Source organism: Suncus etruscus, chromosome 20 (genome assembly GCF_024139225.1).
Source record: "Suncus etruscus isolate mSunEtr1 chromosome 20, mSunEtr1.pri.cur, whole genome shotgun sequence".
NCBI lineage: Eukaryota > Metazoa > Chordata > Mammalia > Eulipotyphla > Soricidae > Suncus > Suncus etruscus.
In genome coordinates, this window is record NC_064867.1 from 14,938,711 (window position 1) to 14,957,915 (window position 19,205).

Consider the following 19,205-nt stretch of genomic DNA (forward strand, 5'->3'; position numbering starts at 1 on the left):
GGAAGATTATAAGAGTCCAAGAATTTATCCATTTCTTCCAGGTTCTCATTTTTAGTGGCGTAGAGTTTTTCAAAGTAGTTTCTGATTACCCTTTGAATCTCTGTCATATCAGTAGTGATCTCTCCTTTTTCATTCCTGATACGAGTTATCAAGTTTCTCTCTCTCTCTTTCTTTGTTAGGTTTGCCAGTGGTCTATCAATCTTGTTTATTTTTTCAAAGAACCAACTTCTGCTTTCGTTGATCTTTCGGATTGTTTTTTGGGTTTCCACTTCGTTGATTTCTGCTCTCAGCTTTGTTATTTCCTTCTGTCTTCCTATTCTTGGGTCCTTTTGTTGAGCATTTTCTAGTTCTATTAGCTGTGTCATTAAGCTACTCAGGTAAGCTCCTTCTTCCTTCCTGATGTGTGCTTGCAAAGCTATAAATTTTCCTCTCAGTACTGTTTTTGCTGTGTCCCATAAGTTCTGAGAGTTTGTGTCTTTATTGTCATTTTTTTCCAGGAACCTTTTTATTTCCTCCTTGATTTCATCTCGGACCCACTGGTTATTGAGCATGAGGCTGTTTAACTTCCAGGTGTTAAAGTGTTTCTTCTGAGTCCCTTTGGAGTTCACAAATAATTTCAGAGCCTTGTGGTCAGCGAAGGTAGTCTGCAAAATTTCTATCCTCTTGATCTTATGGAGGTATGTTTTATGTGCCAGCATGTAGTCTATCCTGGAGAATGTCCCATGTACATTGGAGAAGAATGTGTATCCAGGTTTCTGGGGATGGAGTGTCCTATATATATCCACTAGGCCTCTTTCTTCCATTTCTCTCCTCAGGTCTAGTATATTCTTGTTGGGTTTCAGTCTGGTTGACCTGTCCAGTGTTGACAAAGCCGTGTTAAGGTCCCCCACAATTATTGTGTTGTTGTTGATATTATTTTTCAGATTTGTCAACAGTTGTATTAAATATTTTGCTGGCCACTCATTCGGTGCATATATGTTTAGGAGAGTGAATTCTTCCTGCTCTACGTACCCCTTGATTAATATAAAATGTCCGTCTTTGTCCCTTACAACCTTCCTGAGTATAAAGTTTGCATTATCTGATATTAGTATGGCCACTCCAGCTTTTTTATGGGTGTTGTTTGCTTGGATAACTTTTCTCCAGCCTTTTTTTTGAGTCTATGTTTGTTCTGACTATTCAGGTGCATTTCTTGTAGGCAGCAGAAGGTTGGATTGAGTTTTTTGATCCATTTAGCCACTCTGTGTCTCTTAACTGGTGCATTTAGTCCATTGACGTTGAGAGAAAGAATTGTCCTGGGATTTAACGCCATCTTTATTTCAAAATTTGGTGTGTCTTTTGGGTAGTCTTGTCTTAGATTAGGTCTTTCAGTTTTTCTCTTAAGACTGGTTTTGTGTCTGTGAAGTTTCTGAGCTGTTTTTTGTCTGTGAAACCATGTATTCTTCCATCAAACCGGAAAGTGAGTTTTGCTGGGTATAGTATTCTGGGTGAAGCATTCATTTCATTCAGTCTTGTCACAATATCCCACTACTGCTTTCTGGCATTGAGCGTTTCTGGTGACAGGTCTGCTGTAAATCTCAGGGAAGCTTGCTTGAACATGATTTCCCCTTTTGATCTTGCTGTTTTCAGAATTCTGTCTCTATCTGTGGGATTTGTCATTGTGACTAGGATGTGTCTTGGGGTGGTTTTTCTGGGGTCTCTTTTGGTTGGTACTCTTCGGGCATGCAGGATTTGATCACATATATTCTTTAGCTCTGGAAGTTTCTCTTTAATGATGTTCTTGACCATTGATTCTTCCTGGAAATTTTCTTCCTGGGTCTCTGGGACTCCAATGATTCTTAAGTTGTTTCTGTTGATCTTATCATAGACTTCTATTTTCGTCTGTTCCCATTCTTTGACTAATTTTTCCATTGTCTGCTCATTTGCTTTAAGTTTTTTGTCCAATCTCTCCTGCTGTATGGAATTGTTATGTATCTCATCTTCCACAGCACCAAGTCTATTCTCAGCTTCTGATACCCTGTCCCAGAGCTTATCCATTTTGTCATTCACTTCGTTTACTGACTTTTTCAGTCCTGTTAGTTGACATGTTATTTCAGTTTGGAGTTTTGTCATTTCTGCCTTCATATTTTCTTGGTTCTTATTAGTGTTCTGTTCAACTCGATCCATGGTTTCTTGGAGTCTGTTGAGCACCTTCCATATTGCTAGTCTAAAGTCCTTATCTGAGAGGTTGATTAGTTGTTCAGTCATTATCTGGTCCTCAGAATTGTCATCTTCATTCTCTATGTCTGATGCTGGCCTGCGTTGTTTCCCCATTGTCACACTTGTATTGTGGGTTTTTCTACGTGTTGTAGTGGTATTCATTGTCTATATGATGTAGGCAGCACACTCCTCTGGCTCCTCCCTTTCTGGATGGGCTGACTTGCCTCTAAGGGAGGGGAGTCCTCCGTGGATGAAGCCTCACACTGGGTCAAATCTTAGGCCCGAGCATGCAACAGAGAAGACAGTCCAGAGAGAAATGTTTGCTTCTGTGATATAGCGCCGTTCTTAGTGTGATTTTTCCTTCTTGTTGCAATGGAGTTTTTTCCTTAGAAAGAGTGCACGGCCGCGTAGCGAAGTGGAGCCTCTTTTTGCCCCACTCGCAAGAGTTTCACGCAAGAGGACAGTAGACAGACATAGACAGGTCACACTCACAGTCTTTCACAGCTGAGCCCCACTGGGCCGGTGTACTTTTGCGGATTTTCCCCGCCTGGTGTCACACACAGGGAGCCAGCTTTTGCAAAGGTTAGCCGGTTTTTATGCTCTGAAGTCCCTCCCTGAAAATGGCGTCTGGGCGAGCGAGGTTTCTGGAGGCTCTTTTTGCCCCACTCGCAAGAGTTTCACGCAAGAGGACAGTAGACAGACATAGACAGGTCACACTCACAGTCTTTCACAGCTGAGCCCCACTGGGCCGGTGTACTTTCGCGGATTTTCCCCGCCTGGTGTCACACACAGGGAGCCAGCTTTTGCAAAGGTTAGCCGGTTTTTATGCTCTGAAGTCCCTCCCTGAAAATGGCGTCTGGGCGAGCGAGGTTTCTGGAGGCTCTTTTTGCCCCACTCGCAAGAGTTTCATGCAAGAGGACAGTAGACAGACATAGACAGGTCACACTCACAGTCTTTCACAGCTGAGCCCCACTGGGCCGGTGTACTTTCGCGGATTTTCCCCGCCTGGTGTCACACACAGGGAGCCCATAATAACATATTTCTAATAAGAGCAATTTGCTTTTGATGATGAGTTCCTACCAAAATAATTAAGACATTATTCAATCTTCAAAAGCAATAACACAAATAATAACAATTGCATTCCACAGACAATAAAGAAATTAAAGTAAAAGAAATCAAAACAAGGTCATCTCATTAACAACAAAGGATGTTAGTTAAAAATACATAGTTACTCATTTTAAGCCACTTATTTTTTCTTCAATAATAGTTTGATTTGGGAATGGCAATATCAAAAAGACTTTATTTTTGCTTCCTTAAATGGTGCTTTCATGATCATGTTTGGTATCTTTAAGAGTGTTTTTATTATCTACTAATTGTGATTGGTGAAAAGGAAAAACAATATATCCACAATATTTTACAAAATAGCATGAGACTAAAATTTTGCTAGTTACATGTTTTTATTTCCTATCAGTGTAGCACAGGTTGAGTTGGATTTTAAAAATCTGATCCCTCTCTTTTAGCTCTTCTCTTCTCAAGTCACAAGAAGACTTCTCAAGTCTTCCACCTCTAGTCAGAGTAGTCAAAATAAAACCTAAATTAATTCAAACACCTATATTAATTTATTTCTTGGGTAACTAAATCTATTTGCCTCACCAAGAGGCAGGGACTACTCTTGGCTCAGTATTAGGGCACTGTTCCTTTTTGGTACTTGGGGGAACCATTCAGTCAGTAATTTGAATTCTCTTTCTTCTCTCTTTTTCTCTCTCCCTCTTTCTGGTCGGGGTTTTCTTTCTTAAGAGGAAATACTCCTCAAGTCAAGCTCAGCTAGTCTTGGATTGGTCATAATTAACTGATAAAAAGAAGTGACCAAAAAGCATATAGCATGTAAGAGACAGTATACCAAGATCTAACAGGAAGTGTCTTGAAAGAAAGGCAAAGTGAAAAGGGTTCATAAAAGCAAGTACAGATTATTATTTAGATATATGCACAAATAAATATATCAACTTCCAGGGAAAAGAATATGCACTTACGAAATTCAGGAATCATCCTTTTATCACAACCTGTTAAGGAAAAGAAAACAAACAATACATTTTCAGAGATGAACTGCTTTCAGTTGTAGTCACAAGTTGGGGAACTGTTTCTACAAGCTTAGAGTCCACAGTGGGGAATGTACATGAAAAATCTCATTTTTAAACCTTAATCTTCCAGTCAATTAGTTTAGATGCAATTTGCTGATAATGAGAACTGATAACTACAGGCTTCTTCAATGAGAGCCCTTCATTGTAAATATTACGTACAGCTCTATACTCAAAGCCACAAGTAAATTTCAGCAGCAGTAGAACATCAGTCTTTCCTGGAGATGAGCTTTTGCTTTAATTATACCACCTGCTTCTTCTTTTTTACTTTTGATTTTCTTGTATCTTGTTATTTCATTGTGAGTTGTGACAAGCAAGAGAAATATAATTCTGCATCAAATAAGGAGCAATACCACCCAGCTCATTCTTTAAACAAGGACTTGTTGCTGACTTGTAGGGAGTGAAATCACCGTGAAATTTGTAGCTGTCAACTCCTTTACAGTTTTCACTGCAGAATCAGAGTCAGCTTGAATAATATGATAGAAGGTAGAGTCAAAGAGAGAGAGAGAGAGAGAGAGAGAGAGAGAGAGAGAGAGAGAGAGAGAAACCCAGCTCTTCCAGACAAATGTCAGAATATTCATACTGACCATGTTTGTTGAGAGTTGCTTCCAAAAGTCTCATAGGGCCTGCATGCCAACTCCTGTTAATGCTGCCTCCAACATTTTTGCATCTTAGGTTCTACTTGCAGAGAACCTAGCTTGCCACTATGCAAAAATAAATTGCTCAGATTGTCTGACAATAATGGGTTATTAAATTATTTAGAAAATTCGATTTTCATTTTTCTGAGCTTATGTGCTTCACATTCTTATGCATTATTTGTGTTTATGATAAATATTAGAGGATTGAGGAGATAATTCAAAGTGCTGGGACACGGACTTTACATGTCAGAGACCCAGGTTTGATCCTCAGTACTGAATGATTACTTCAAGCACTGCTGGGAACAACCCCCAAGCTGGAAGTAGCCCCTAAGCACTTTCAGATTCCCCTACACAAATAACAATAAAAATATGTGAGAACTTCTCATGGTAACAGATTCGCAAAAAGAATAACTAGAAGGCTATTATAGTACCAGAAAGAAAAAAAAAAAGAATTTTATCGCCCTAAAAATGAAAGCAACACTCTAAGAGAATACAAAAGAGAGGACCAGAAAGAGACCTCAGAGGACAACAGTCACTGCCTGGGACCAGCAAGATGGCCCATAAGTGGCAAAACACATGCTCTGCTGTGCTCCCCAATTGGATTCCCAGAAATGTCAACATGAAATGCAATTACCAGCCTCATTTACTTATTTCTGGTATTTTCATTGTGTAAGAAAAAAAGTTAACCTCTAGTTGAATTTATGTGACCTGCCAGAAACATAGACCTAATGGATGGAATCCACCCTTATTTGGCCCTTTCTACTTCTGATGTCAATGCCATGCCTCAGAAATTGTATGATAATTTATTGATTGAGGGGGAAAAAAAGAGGTAGTTCTTTTATGTTGCTCAACTTCCATGGTCAAATTCAAAAAAGTAGACCAGTAGTGAGAAGAAAGTCTCTCACAGTCTGCTCTCTATCTCCTTGGCTCAAATATCTCACCTTATTCTTTCTTTTTCATTTCAAAGGCATGTTCATATTATTCCTATTGCAATATTATCACATGAAAATGAGTAGTCAAAGCGTTTTCTCTAGTAAGATCATTTTTGAAACTTTCATCTATATCTTACATCAAAAGGAAAGGAAATTTGACACATGGGATGTGGGACTGTATAAATACATAGCACATTATTTAAGTGCTTCAGTTTCAGAGGAGCTGAGAGATAAATGACATGTCTATAATTATCTCTTAGCCATCAATAAGTTTCAAATTATCTGCTCTCAAAGGTGGAAAAATTTTTGAAGTGTTTTTATGAAATTTCAGAACTTACATAGATTTGCTATATCATGGAATCATAAACTCAGAAGGTATCTTGAGATTATATTATTATATCTGAGGGGAAACTTTTAGTCTATTTGGTTGGAATCTGAGTGGATCACTAAGAAAATCCAGACCACCAAGCAAAGCAAGGATTATTGAATCACAAAAGCTTCCTGTCCAAAACAAAAATGACTGGGTTGGAGAGATAGCATGAAGCTAGGGCATTTGCCTTTCATGCAAAAGGATGGTGGTTCGAATCCTGGCATCCATATAGTACCCCAAGCCTGCCAGGAGCGATTTCTGAGCATAGAGCCAGGAGTAACCCCTGAGCGCTGCTGGGTGTGACCCAAAATCCAAAAGAAAAAAAATGATGTAATAATACTACGGTCAACTTTTTTCCCTATCAAGTTCCTTCTTTCCAACATTTCCTTTATTTGCTCATTGATTTATGCATTCATTCAACAGACACTAATTAAATATTTGGTATTTAAATAATAAAACCAAGTATTTAATAAGTGCAAACATGGTCACACACTAGAAAAAAGACATTGTCCTGGGTAACAAAAAAATGCACAAGTAGAAAGATATAGATATATACACATAATAAAGAATTTCAGTAAACTTAAAGAAAGTAGAGAAAATAACCTGAGTTGTTTTAAACAATGTACCAGGGATATAGCTCAGGGTAAGAACTCTGGCCTTGCTTGCATGTGGGAAGCCAAAGGTTCAAACCATAGAACCACAAAAAAAATCAATAAACAGAAGCTACTACCTCTGCTCCCTAAAAAAATGTCTACTGCTTCTCTATATATCCAGCTCTACTAAACTGACCACAATCCATCTACCTGGAACTAATTAATAGTCTTCTAACAGGTCTCCATGATGCAAACATTTGCCCCAGCTATAGCCAGGGTGAATCTCTGAAAGGTAAGTCTCCCACCTCCAATGGCTTTCCTCTTTCTTTCATCAAAGGTTCTGCCATATCTTTAAAAATCTGTTTGATCTGGGATTGGATACCTACTTAGATTTCATTTCTTAGGACCTCTTTCTGGCTGACTTGTCTCCATCTGTACTTGTTCTAATGACATACCTCAAACACAATACTTAACTCAGGGCTTTTAACATATGCTCTCTTCTTGCCAGAAATATTTCAATGACTTACTTCATTTGGGACGCTGTTTAAATGTCACTTCTTCAGAAATGTTCCCATACCCACAACATTGAAAGTACTATCCTCTTACTTAATTAGCTTCACTTTTCTTCCCAGAACTTTTTACTATTTAACATTACGCACTGCATATCTTCCCCTCTAGAAAATAAGTCCTATTAGAACAAAATTGTAACTAATTCACTGCTGCATCCCCAGTACATTCAATAATTCCTACTCATAGTAAACACATAATAAACATTTATTAAATAAACAAGTCCATCACATGTTTCCATGGTCAGAAAAACATGATAATGTGTCTAAGCAATTAGCCAAAGTAAATGAAAATATAAATTAAAAATGATATGTTCTATATGCATAGCTTTATTCACAAAGAAACTGGTCTAAATGCACATTAACAGATGACTGAATAAAGAAGCTATACTTCTTTATACTTGGTACATATACTCAATGAAATATTATTTATAGAGATACCATATTTTCTAAAATATTTTCTAAAAACATTTTCAAAGAAGCCATTTAAAAAGATAAATTAAAGAAAAAAAATTTAAAGAATCAATTTATAAAGATAAAATTTTGCCTTCTAGGAGAAAGATAAAATTTGAGGGAATTGCAGTAAGTGAATCAAGTAAAGTAAACTATCAGATTGTTTCATTTATGTGTGGTGTATGAATTACTAAAGCAAATAAACTGGTTAATGCTAACAAAATTAACTCTAAAATCCATGGAAAAAATGGTAGTTACCAGAGAGAAAGGGAAAGGAAATTGGAAGAATGACCATAAGGCTCTTTAGGGAGTGGGGTGGTGTTGAAATTTTCATAGTAAGTATAATGAGTTAGATACATATGCAAATGTAAAGTTACATCCCTGAAGTTCCGTAATATTGTAAATCAATAATACATTAATGAAAAATAACAATTGTGAGCCAAAAAGTTAGTGTGTTCAGAAGTTTTTTTACATAGCAGTAAAGGCTCTAGGTTCCCATTCTATCCAAGTTTAATAGTCTTTTAAAGCTATAATTATGAAACAAGGAAAGAAAATCAACTCCTCGATGAGTTCATAAATTTTGGAAAGCTTCTGAAAAAGAATTGCTGAGACCCAATTCTGCCATATAATGCCTCTTTAATTCTGCAATTCTGAGTGACTTCAAAGCTCACGTCCACTTAGAGACACATGTTCAGTTCTCTTATGATAGCAATTTTAAAGAAAAGTTTTTAGAGTTCAGGAAATAGCTCCATGGACTAAATAGAGTGCACGCCGGAGTACAAGGTTCAGTCCGCTGTACCACAGGATGTGCAAGGAGAAGGAAGAAGAAGCACATAAGAAAGAAAAGGAAGAGGAGGAGAGGAAGGAGGGGGGAGGAGGAGGAAGAGAAGAAGGAGGGGAGGAGAAAGGAGGAGAAGGAAGAGAAGGAAAGAGGGTTTGTGATGGAGAATTCCTAGAAAAACTTTACCGTTCATCCTTAGTAGGAAACTATGTAAGAATTTTCTATGTACAGAGGTAAGAGTTCTTAAAATTCCATTCTGTATTCAGAAATGGGAATGCTGAATGCTAAAATGTATTTTGTTTGTTTTTTGTTTGTTAGTTTGTTTGTTTTGGGATCACATCCAGCTGTGCTTAGGAGTTACTCCTGACTCTACACTCAGGAATCATTTCTGAGGTCTCAGGACCATATGGGACACTGGGAAATCAAACATTGTTCTATCTACTGTACTATCCTTCCAGCCACTAAAGAGACGATGTATTTTTAACTTTTGTAATTAGTCATCTGCATTGAAAGATTAGATCATTTATCTCAACATTAGTACTTTTGAAAATATGAAAGAGATAGCACCAATAATAAATTGGAAACTAGTTATAGTTATTCCCTTTAAATGGTACATAAGCATGCCACCTGCTTCCTGTGACCTTTTTTCATCCCCAAACACTGAAGTTTTAATTCCTGGCATTAAACTCCATTACTCCATTGATGACTTATATTAAGTCAGTCTGCTCATTAAAGGAGCAAAAATGTTCATAACAGTCATAAAGAACCACAAATGACACATCGTTGTAAAAAAAAAAAGTAGAATTGGAAAGGACTTAGAAACCATCTGGTCATTTTCCTTGCTGCAAAGAGAATAGCAGAGCCAAGATTAGATTCCACTGACAAGGGCTGCCCAAACATGTATTTACCCATCAGCAAATATCACCATTCCTAATATTTTAAAACATTGTTAATATTTGAAATCTTTTTAAATTAACATTGAAATGTTAATTTATTAATTATTAAGAAAATTTAATAATACTTTGAGATATTTATGGGCAGCTGAGGAAGAAAATCTATAGAACAAAATCTCCCTGAGACAAACATAAAACTTGGGAAATTAAAGTTGGCCAAGATCAGGGATGAGCAATTACTTCTAGTAAAAAGCCAAATGGTAAATAATTTAAGTTTTGTGGGCCATATGGGCCATAAGACAACTCAACTTTCCTGCTGTAGTAAGAAAGCAGCTATAGATAATTTGCCAATAAAAGGTATTAAGTGTATTCGACAAATTTATATATAGTACCAAAAACCAAATTTCATATTATTTTCATGTATGATAATATTTTTTCTTGGTTGTTTTAGTTAAAGAAACATGCAGGCAATATTTGGATCATAAGCCTTTTATTTGCTTTTCTGCTCTAGCCCTCCAGTGTAAAGAAAGTAGTCGAACTTTCTTGTCCTGAATTTTGTTTATTTGATTACAAGAGTTTCTGAGATGGCAGTATATGATAGCAATTGAATGTTCTCCCAGTTCATCAAATGTATAGTTTACTCAGTCTTTTCTCTGATCATCACAATGATCCTAGGAGATATAGACAGCAAGCATATGTGTAAGTTTATTAGCGCTCCAAATTAATTCACTATCTGTACAGCTTAGAATAGCAATAATAAAATGAAAATGTATCCTAATCTATCATAAGAAAAAATATTTAACGTTTTATTCCCTACTCTTTTTTCACATATTTATAAGATTTCACTGAATTAGGTTATAGTATAAATAAGATTATGTATTCCATTTTATAACATATTCTATATTAATAGTGACTCTCATAATTAAATGTTGTCTATATGCTGCTAATATGCAAATATTTTTATCTACTTAACTTTTCTTACTTATTAGCCAAGAGTTTGAAAAGTTTTCAATTATTTTCCATAACAATATTGCAATTATATCAAAAACAAAAACACAATCCAATATTGACAGGGATATGGTTAAAAAAAAACCCAATTCACTATTGTGAAAATGTCAACTGGATCAACCTCTATGGAAAATATCGTGAGGACGTGTCAAAATATTAAAAAATAGAAATTCTATGTGGCACAGAAATTCTGCATCTTGGCATCTTTTCAAAGTACACAAAACTTTAATTTGGAAATATATTTGCACTCCTGTTTATTGCAGCATCATTCTCAGTAGGAAAATCTGGAAATAACAGAAGTGTTCAACAATGGATGAGTGGATGACAAAAGGATGCTATCTATACATATTGAAGCGCTATTCAGCTATGAGAAAAGATGAAACCCTGCAGTTTTCTGCAGTTTGGATGGAAGTGAAGTCTATCATGCTGAGTAAAATTAGTCAAGGGAAAATGATACCAAATCATCTCATATATATGTGGTACAAAAAGAAGCACAATAAGGGAATTCATAATAGTCATTGATAACAAATACTGAGAGTCTTCCTATAGAACTGAGATTGCTAAATGGAGGATTGTGGGGATGATAAGGGATCTCATAACTGTAGTGTAAGGATGTTGGCATACTGATGACAGGGATGGTGCAGGCACATTGTAGTTCTAAAACATTAATATTAACACTATTGCACACTACAGTGCCTAAATTAAAATAAAATTATAATAATATGATTAAAATAAAATAAATATTCTGTAATAAGTAACTTTAGTCGTTTCCTTATGATAGACCTGAAAATGAGATTTCCAACTAAAAGCACTGTAACACTCTGATTTGGAAACACTCTATTTGGAAATTTGTCTCAAGTAAAATATGCCAGGAGCCAGAGAAATGATATCACAAAGTAAGGCATTTGCCTTGCACAGCTCACCCAGGTTCAAATGCTGGCACCACTTATGGTCCCCTGGCACTATCAGGAGTGATTCCTGAGGGCAGAACTAGGAATAAGATCTGACCACCTTTGGATATGTCCCCTCCCTCACAAAAAACCTGATCAATTAATAAGTTACATAAATGCCAACAATCATGTTTGAATATGTTACAATAAGGATTGCATTAACACGTAGCATAAACATAATTCAGCACAGCTATGTCACAGAAACAAACTTATGTGACTTTAAGAAAGTCACTTTATTCATTTTATATTTTACATCTGTATAAGAGAAAAAAATAAAACTATGCTTTCCATGAGGATTTAAAAGTATAGTTTATGTTAAGGTGACCTGTAAAAACTTATCCATCAAGATGATGCAGATGACAATAAAAAAGATGAGACTTAGTGATTATTTTTATGAAGAACCAAAGTTTATTTTTAAGCGCCTTGGCCTTGCCAAGCCAATAGCTTAACTTCACAAGTATGAGGCCTGAATTTAATCCCCAGCAATGTGTCATCTCCCAACCTTCTGCTCCCAAAAAGAGCAGATGCCTGTCTTTCTCAGTGCAATACACTTACATTCAGATTTAAATGTTTATCTTTTGCTATTTTACATTGATAGCACCAAGAATGTCCCGAATTTGGTAGAGGTTGGGAAATTGTTTTGATTTTTAGTTTGGGGGTTTGGGCCATACCCAGTTGTGCTCAGGACTTACTACTGGCTCTACAGATCACTACTGGCAGACTAAGGGGCCTATGTGCATGCCAGAAATCCAACCAAAGTCAGCAGTATGCAAGCAAGGCAAATGCCTTCCCTCTGTACTGTCTGGCACTGTCCTGAATATATTTGGGGGGCCACACCCCACGGTGCTCAGGGGTTACTCCTGGCAGTGCACTCAGAAATCACTCATGGCAGGCTCAGGGGACTGTTGGGAGCTACCTGGCTAGCCGGGAACATGCAGAAGGAGCTGCCCTAAGTAAGGGGTCCATGTACCCATGTGTCAAATGGCACAGAATGACATAGCTCTTACTGTGTAGTCATAGTTCTCGCTATTCCTCTCTTATTTGGTGAAGAGCAGAACACTCCAGGAAGTAGCCGTTTGAATGCATGATGCCTTATATAGGATGAAAAATGTAAACATTCATGGCTATGTAATCCTAACATGTGATCCTTAGGTAACCATGTTAAGTAACCTCTGCCTTAAAAGTTGAGCTTAGAACAATAAACTCTGTGGCCATTTTGCAGGTCGACCTCCTGCCCCCTTTTTGTTAGGTTTCAGCTGAATTGCTGATGCCCATTATCTCGATACCTGCAGGACAGGCTAGCAAGAGGAGACCATATGAAATGCTGGGGATCGAACCCGGTCCGTTCTAAGTAGGCAGCATGCAAGGCAAATGCCCTACTGCTGAGCTATTGCTCCAGTTCCTGTCCTGAATTTTTTTTTTTTGATTTTTGGGCCACACCCGGTAACACTCAGGGGTTACTCCTGGCTATGTGCTCAGAAGTTGCTCCTGGCTTGGGGGACCATATGGGACACCGGGGGATCGAACCGCGGTCCGTCCAAGGCTAGCACAGGCAAGGCAGGCACCTTACCTTTAGCGCCACCGCCCGGCCCCTGTCCTGAATATTTTTAAGGTATAAATCATTGTTTTTATTTTGGGACCACATCAAGCAATGTTCAGGGATTACTTTTAGCTCTGTACTCAGGAATCATCCTGTAAAGATCCCAGAGGATCGCAGAGGATGCCAGGGATAAAACCCTGATTGGTTGCACATAAGGCAAGCTGCCTACCTGCTGTATGGTAGGTAGTTCTGGCTTTAAATCACTTTTTCTTTGTTTATTTCAGAGGCATTTGATTTGATCTGCAAGGTTTTGTTTTCAGGTTGTTGTTTTTATTGTTTTGGGGAGGGAAGGTATGAGGCAATGCCTGGCTGTTTTTGAAGGTTTTATAGTATTCTGAAAATACTATATCTGGAGTTCAATTTACCTATTTCTAATCTTGCTATCTATGTCCAAAAATAACCCCACAATTTCTTTTTTCTAATTAAACAAGTCAAAATAAGCATTGTAAGACATAATATTTGTGTCTTCTAGCCCTGCTATCGATAACTCTAGTCACCAAACTTGCCACACTAACCCTTTCCCTCTGACAGTCTTTAGCTTGCTATTTAAAGCAAATGTTGACAAGGTCTAACTCTGAGTTCATTTACATTTACAATATTTATCCACACTCATATTTCAAAGTGAATGAACTCAGTACTCCTGAAACCGAGAATTAATGTTCAATAATAACTCACATATATTTTTAAAGTAACACTTCTTACTCTTCATTTCTTTAAAAATCTCTATAAAAGATCAAAATCATAGTCACTACTCATTAGCTTCAAAATTCTGATTAAATCTATTTGCGTCTGCATGCCATAATCATGTTATAATTTAAATACAAATTTATAAATTTTGTTGCTCATTTTTGCCAGTACTTAAGCTCTTTTACTTCAGTTTCCTTATTTATGGTTGCATTTGGTAACAATATTCATTGAAAGTATTTGAGGTAAATATAACTCTAAAAATGAAAGAAACTGTAATTCTAAATGGGCGGGTGTAGAGCAGGTGTCAGCCAATGTTCTTTGGAAAGAGGCAATTATTGAAGCTTTTAAGCGTTGCAGAAAGGTCACTGTTGCAATTACTCAGCTCTGATATTTAGCATCAAAGCAACCATAGACAACATATACATGAGTAGGTGTAGTTGTGTTCCAATAGGAAGTCATTATCAAATGCAGATGATAATGTCTGCAGGCTCTGGTTTGATGACCTCTGTATAGAAGAAGTAAAATATTCATTACTTTTTGTTTGTTACCCAATCACGCTCAGGATTTGGCTCTGCATTCAGAATTTACTCCTGCAGTTGTTCAGGGGACCATGTGGAATGCTGGATATCAACGTAAGTCACTAGCACCGTACACACTTACACTATCACTCCAGCCCCAGAAATATGTAATTCTTGATGTCAAAACACTCATAGTTTTTTTGAACTTTGTAGCACGTGATAATTTGGATGGCATATGTTCTAGGTTTGGTGCTTTCTGCTATTCTCTACTGCCAGCTTCTAAGGACTTTATGGCACTTATGTTTGATGGCACTGAATGTTTTATGCTTTGTTTTTGTGACTGCGGGTTCTCATGGGATTAAAGTTTCTAGAAGGTGATAGTTACTGGCATTAAGAATAATTGCCAATACTGAAATCAAATGTCTAGTAGGACCTGGAAAACATTCAAAGACAATGCTTGTTGAGTGAACATATGACTCTCTCTCTCTCTCTCTCTCTCTCTCTCTCAACTCCAAAATAAGTTTTTAAATATTATGCCTTTAATCACCACTTCCCCAATGGCCCTGCCTCATTTGTGACTCTTGACGATTCTTTTTAGGGACATCAATTTGACCACACTTCATGTATGTCGGTATGGAGGCTGATACCACCAGGGATTTTTGGAGCAAATGTGGGCTCTCTCCCTATATCATTCTTCTTTCGGGTTCCCCATAGCTGTAACCACGCCCAGAAACACAGTCACCAAATTCGAACTGGGCCAGCTCCATAAACTTACTCTTTTTTTTAACAAGACATAAACTGAGCCATAAAAATTATGGATACACTGGGCACAGAGCAGAAAACTGGCCATCTCAGGAGAGTGCAAGGCAAGCCTCCATCCAGCTGAAGCAATACCTGCTGCCTCCATCAACCAGAATCACTATTTCCCAATAGCCCTATCTCGTCTCTGATCTTCCACAATTTCCTCTGGGGACACTAATCTGACCATACTTCAAATACGCTGGTTTGGGGGGGGCAGATATCACCAGGGTTTTTTGGAGAAATTGCAAGCACCCTTCCCCTTTATCTTCCTTCTTTCAGTAAGCCTGACAGCTGAGTTCATGCGCCTAAAAGTTGTAGTTCAGGAATAGTGCTTTGAATTTCTGGAAAGTTTCATTTATTTATGCTGTCATCTCCAAAGGAACAACTCAATTTAACAGAATAGACAGCTAATAAGAGCTTACTAACCTTCTGCCATTATATTAATGATTTCATTGGAGCTACAGTAATTTTTATGATTGTACTTTTTCTTTTTCCTTTTTTCTTCTCTTTGATATAATTTTTTTCTATTTTTAATTATTTAGCTTTCACTTATCTCGAAACAAATGTATTGTGATCAATTATGTAAACTATGTGATGCACTTTCTCTGAATAAATAAATTCTAAAGCATTTTTTTGGATTTTGTCTCTAATGTTTACAAATGTATACACTTGATATTTTTCATTCAACAAAACCTGGCTAATTTGAGAAAGTTACCTATAGGTCAACCAGCAGATAGTAAAAGTTGGGTTAAATTTTTATCAGTGCATGTATATAGTCAGAAGTCATCAAATATTAATTTTAAATCTACCACTTATTAGGTACAATATTATCTCAAAATTATGTTGTGTCATATCAAACAACCTACATTCACCACCTGTAAGTACATTTCTTACTGAAACATGGTGGAGCTTCTCAAAGTACTAAAGACACATTCTGTGGTCACAAATAAAGAGATTTAATTTTATAAGATCTTATTTGTCTCATTCTTCAACAAACAAAGAATTATATCTTTTCTCAGCACCCAGAGAACATGCAACTGGGTTTTAACAAATTTTCATTTTAAATATATAGAATATTAGGAATAATTCATGTATATTTGACTTCAAAATATTTTTTTAATTTTTATTGATACCAGGTGAATTACAAAGTTCTTCATAGTTGTATTTCAGGCATATAGTGACAGTGAATTAGGGCCATTTCCACCACCAGTGTTGATTTCCCTCTACTAGAGTTTCCGGCATGCATCCCATACCTCTACTCATAAGCCCAGGATCTACTAGTGTAACGGGTCCATTTCGTGTTTAGTTTGTAATAGTTTGGGTCTCTTGATTCTATTGTTGTTGAGTTTGGCTTGGATATTTAGTTCTGACCAATTTTTCCCTACCCAGTGCAACTGAGCCGACTTGGGCCCTGGGCCCAATCCAGTTTTTTTTATTTCTTTTCTCAATTTGTAGAAAGACATAGAATATCAGGCAAAACAAAGGATTCATGTTCCAAGGTTCCATGTAAACAGAGGGCACCCCTACCTATAAGATATAAATAAATTTTTAAAACAAGAAAGAAAAAATGGTGGGAGGGTGTGGCAGGGTTTTTTGTTTTTGTCTTGTTTTGTTTTATTTTGTTTTGCATAGGTGCAGTAAATGTTGGGGAAATTAGAAAGGAAATACCCATGCCTAATAATAAAGCAGGATTTTCTACCCATGAAGCAAACTGTCATAAGACCAAATACAGGCTCTGGGCATGCTAATTGTCCAACTCTAAAGTCTTTCTTAATGGTCTCAGGAAAATTTCTATTCAGTTGCAGTTGTCATAGTTAGTCTTCTATAATTAGAGATCTTGGTGTTGGCACAGCTCCTAAATCGAAGCCGTGGTGGTCATGGAGATTCTTCTGATTTCTTCTTATTGTTAGGTGTCAAGGCAAGGAAACCTGTTCTTAGAGCATGTTGTTGCTATTTCCTTGTTGTCACAGTATCATATGAGCCTACCCTGGAGCAAGTTGTTGCCAGCAAGTCATTAGGGCCTCCTCCAGGGGGAGTTTGATTCCTGATGCTGGTACAGAAAGCTGTGTCAGTTCCATGGATGGGATCCATGCTCAGTGTTGGATGGTTGATGTCTGATCAATTGAGGCCTATGACTTTAAAATATTAAGGATGAAATTACTTTCTCCTACAAGAGCCACCACTCCACTTAGCTTCACTACTTTCCACTCATCTCTTCAAGGACTCTTAGATTTGTTGCTGACATCTCTGGGGATCCTTGAGCTTGGCAGGACCACCTTGCCCCATGCCTCTGTACTTCTAGAAGTTCCTAGCAGTCACACTCACGATTCAAAGTTTTTTTTATCATATCTGCACAGTGGCCAACACCACAGACTCATAAATTTCAAAAGAGAGGCCCACTTGCAGGAAAAACTCATGGTTATAAACCAGTCTCACAGATTATCACACTGAGGGCTTTACATAGCTGCACAACACTCCCATAATTTTCATATTGCTTTCCCAATAGGAATACAAATTTGATATGAAGTTATCATAGAAGTCACATAACATCACCAAACAGAATCAACAACAGAATGCTCGATTGGCAACTTAATGACATAAGACAATGACATAAGACCCTCCCATTGCAAGATATGACAATGTTCACAAAAATTTTAATGCATTGTTTTCTATAAATCCATCACCATTTCACTGTTATTAAGTAAATTTTTGTACCTGCCAAGAGGCAGTCTTCTGGGAGATTGGGAAACCAGTGTGGAGGAAATCTTAACACTGGTGGTGAGAATTGCGTTAGAATATTGAATGCCAGAAATATCATGAACTACTCTGTAAACCACAATGTCTAAAATAAATAAATAAATAAATAAATAAATAAATTTATTTATTAATTACTTGGGAGCCAGAACAATAGTACAGTGAATAGGATGTTTGCCTTGTATGCAGCTAACCTGGGTTTGATCCCCTGGCATCCCATATGGTTTCCCCAACCAGCCAGGAGTAATCTCTGAGCATAGTCAGGAGTAAGCCCTGTGAACAGTTGGATATGTACCAAAACAGACACAAACAAATACAAAAATAAATGCATTTATGCTCTCTGAATTTGTATTTAAAATAAAATAAGCCACAGTGGCAATATTGCTGTAGCAAGTTTTAAAGCTGCTCTGAAAAGCCATAGTAACTATCAAGGTTTTGGCACCATCATGTGGCCATTTAGATTCATCCTTTAAAAACTAAATGTTCTGTATCACAGCTTTAACCCCATAAATCAGACATTTTTCTATATTTTGGTGAGTAAAAATTAGAAACTTTAAGATAGTATTTCAAATAATTTTTCTTTGATATAGGAGAAAATATTATAAACAAATCATTTTCTAGTCTATAAAGTTAGCTTACCCATTTTGATCCAGTTGTGAACTTCTGTGGAATTTACTAGCTAGATGTATGATGAATATTTTGTCTTCTGTCTTTCTCTGCTACTACCCACCTGCCAAGCCAGATGTTGTTATCTGTCTCTCAAATAATTTATTTCATAATTCCTATGGATTTCCCTACACAAACATATTTCTCTTTAATTCATTTTCTATCCAGTGATTTGTATTATTTAATATTAGTAATTTTTAAACTTCACAATGCTACCTAAAACTCTAAGGCCCCAAACCTTATCTAACCTGTAATCTCATACATTTGTTCAAAAATTCCAAACAAACAGTGGTCCTCAAACATCTTTTTTTTTTTTTTTTTTTTGTCCCCCAATTCACAATACATACCCGGCAAGGGGCCTGTGTTGAGGTGTATATGGGGTGCCTTTACTGTACCTCCTCTTTCTATACAGCCAGTGTAAAGAACACAGCCTGTGGTAAGAATTGGGAGGCCTTATTTTATCTTTTATTTATTTTTTTTTTCTTCAGGGCAAACTAAAGTTGTTTTTTTTTTTTAAGTAAGAATTCATTTAAAGGACAAAATTGATTAACCTAATAAGGTAAACTAATATAACATAATATAGTGACATAACATAACATATAATATAATTAATATAATAATAATACATGTAAGTCAAAGAAAGTTTCTGATTAAAAACACAATT

The 19,205-nt window shown here is 36.8% G+C and overlaps 1 non-coding gene across 1 annotated transcript; it reads right to left on the bottom strand.

The window, feature by feature from the left end:
• Positions 1-18,861: 18,861 nt before the first annotated feature.
• Positions 18,862-18,994, bottom strand: LOC125998459 (small nucleolar RNA SNORA51). Its single transcript, XR_007492027.1, has one exon. It is a non-coding gene; the product is annotated as a small nucleolar RNA SNORA51 (small nucleolar RNA).
• Between the last annotated feature and the right edge of the window lie 211 nt (positions 18,995-19,205).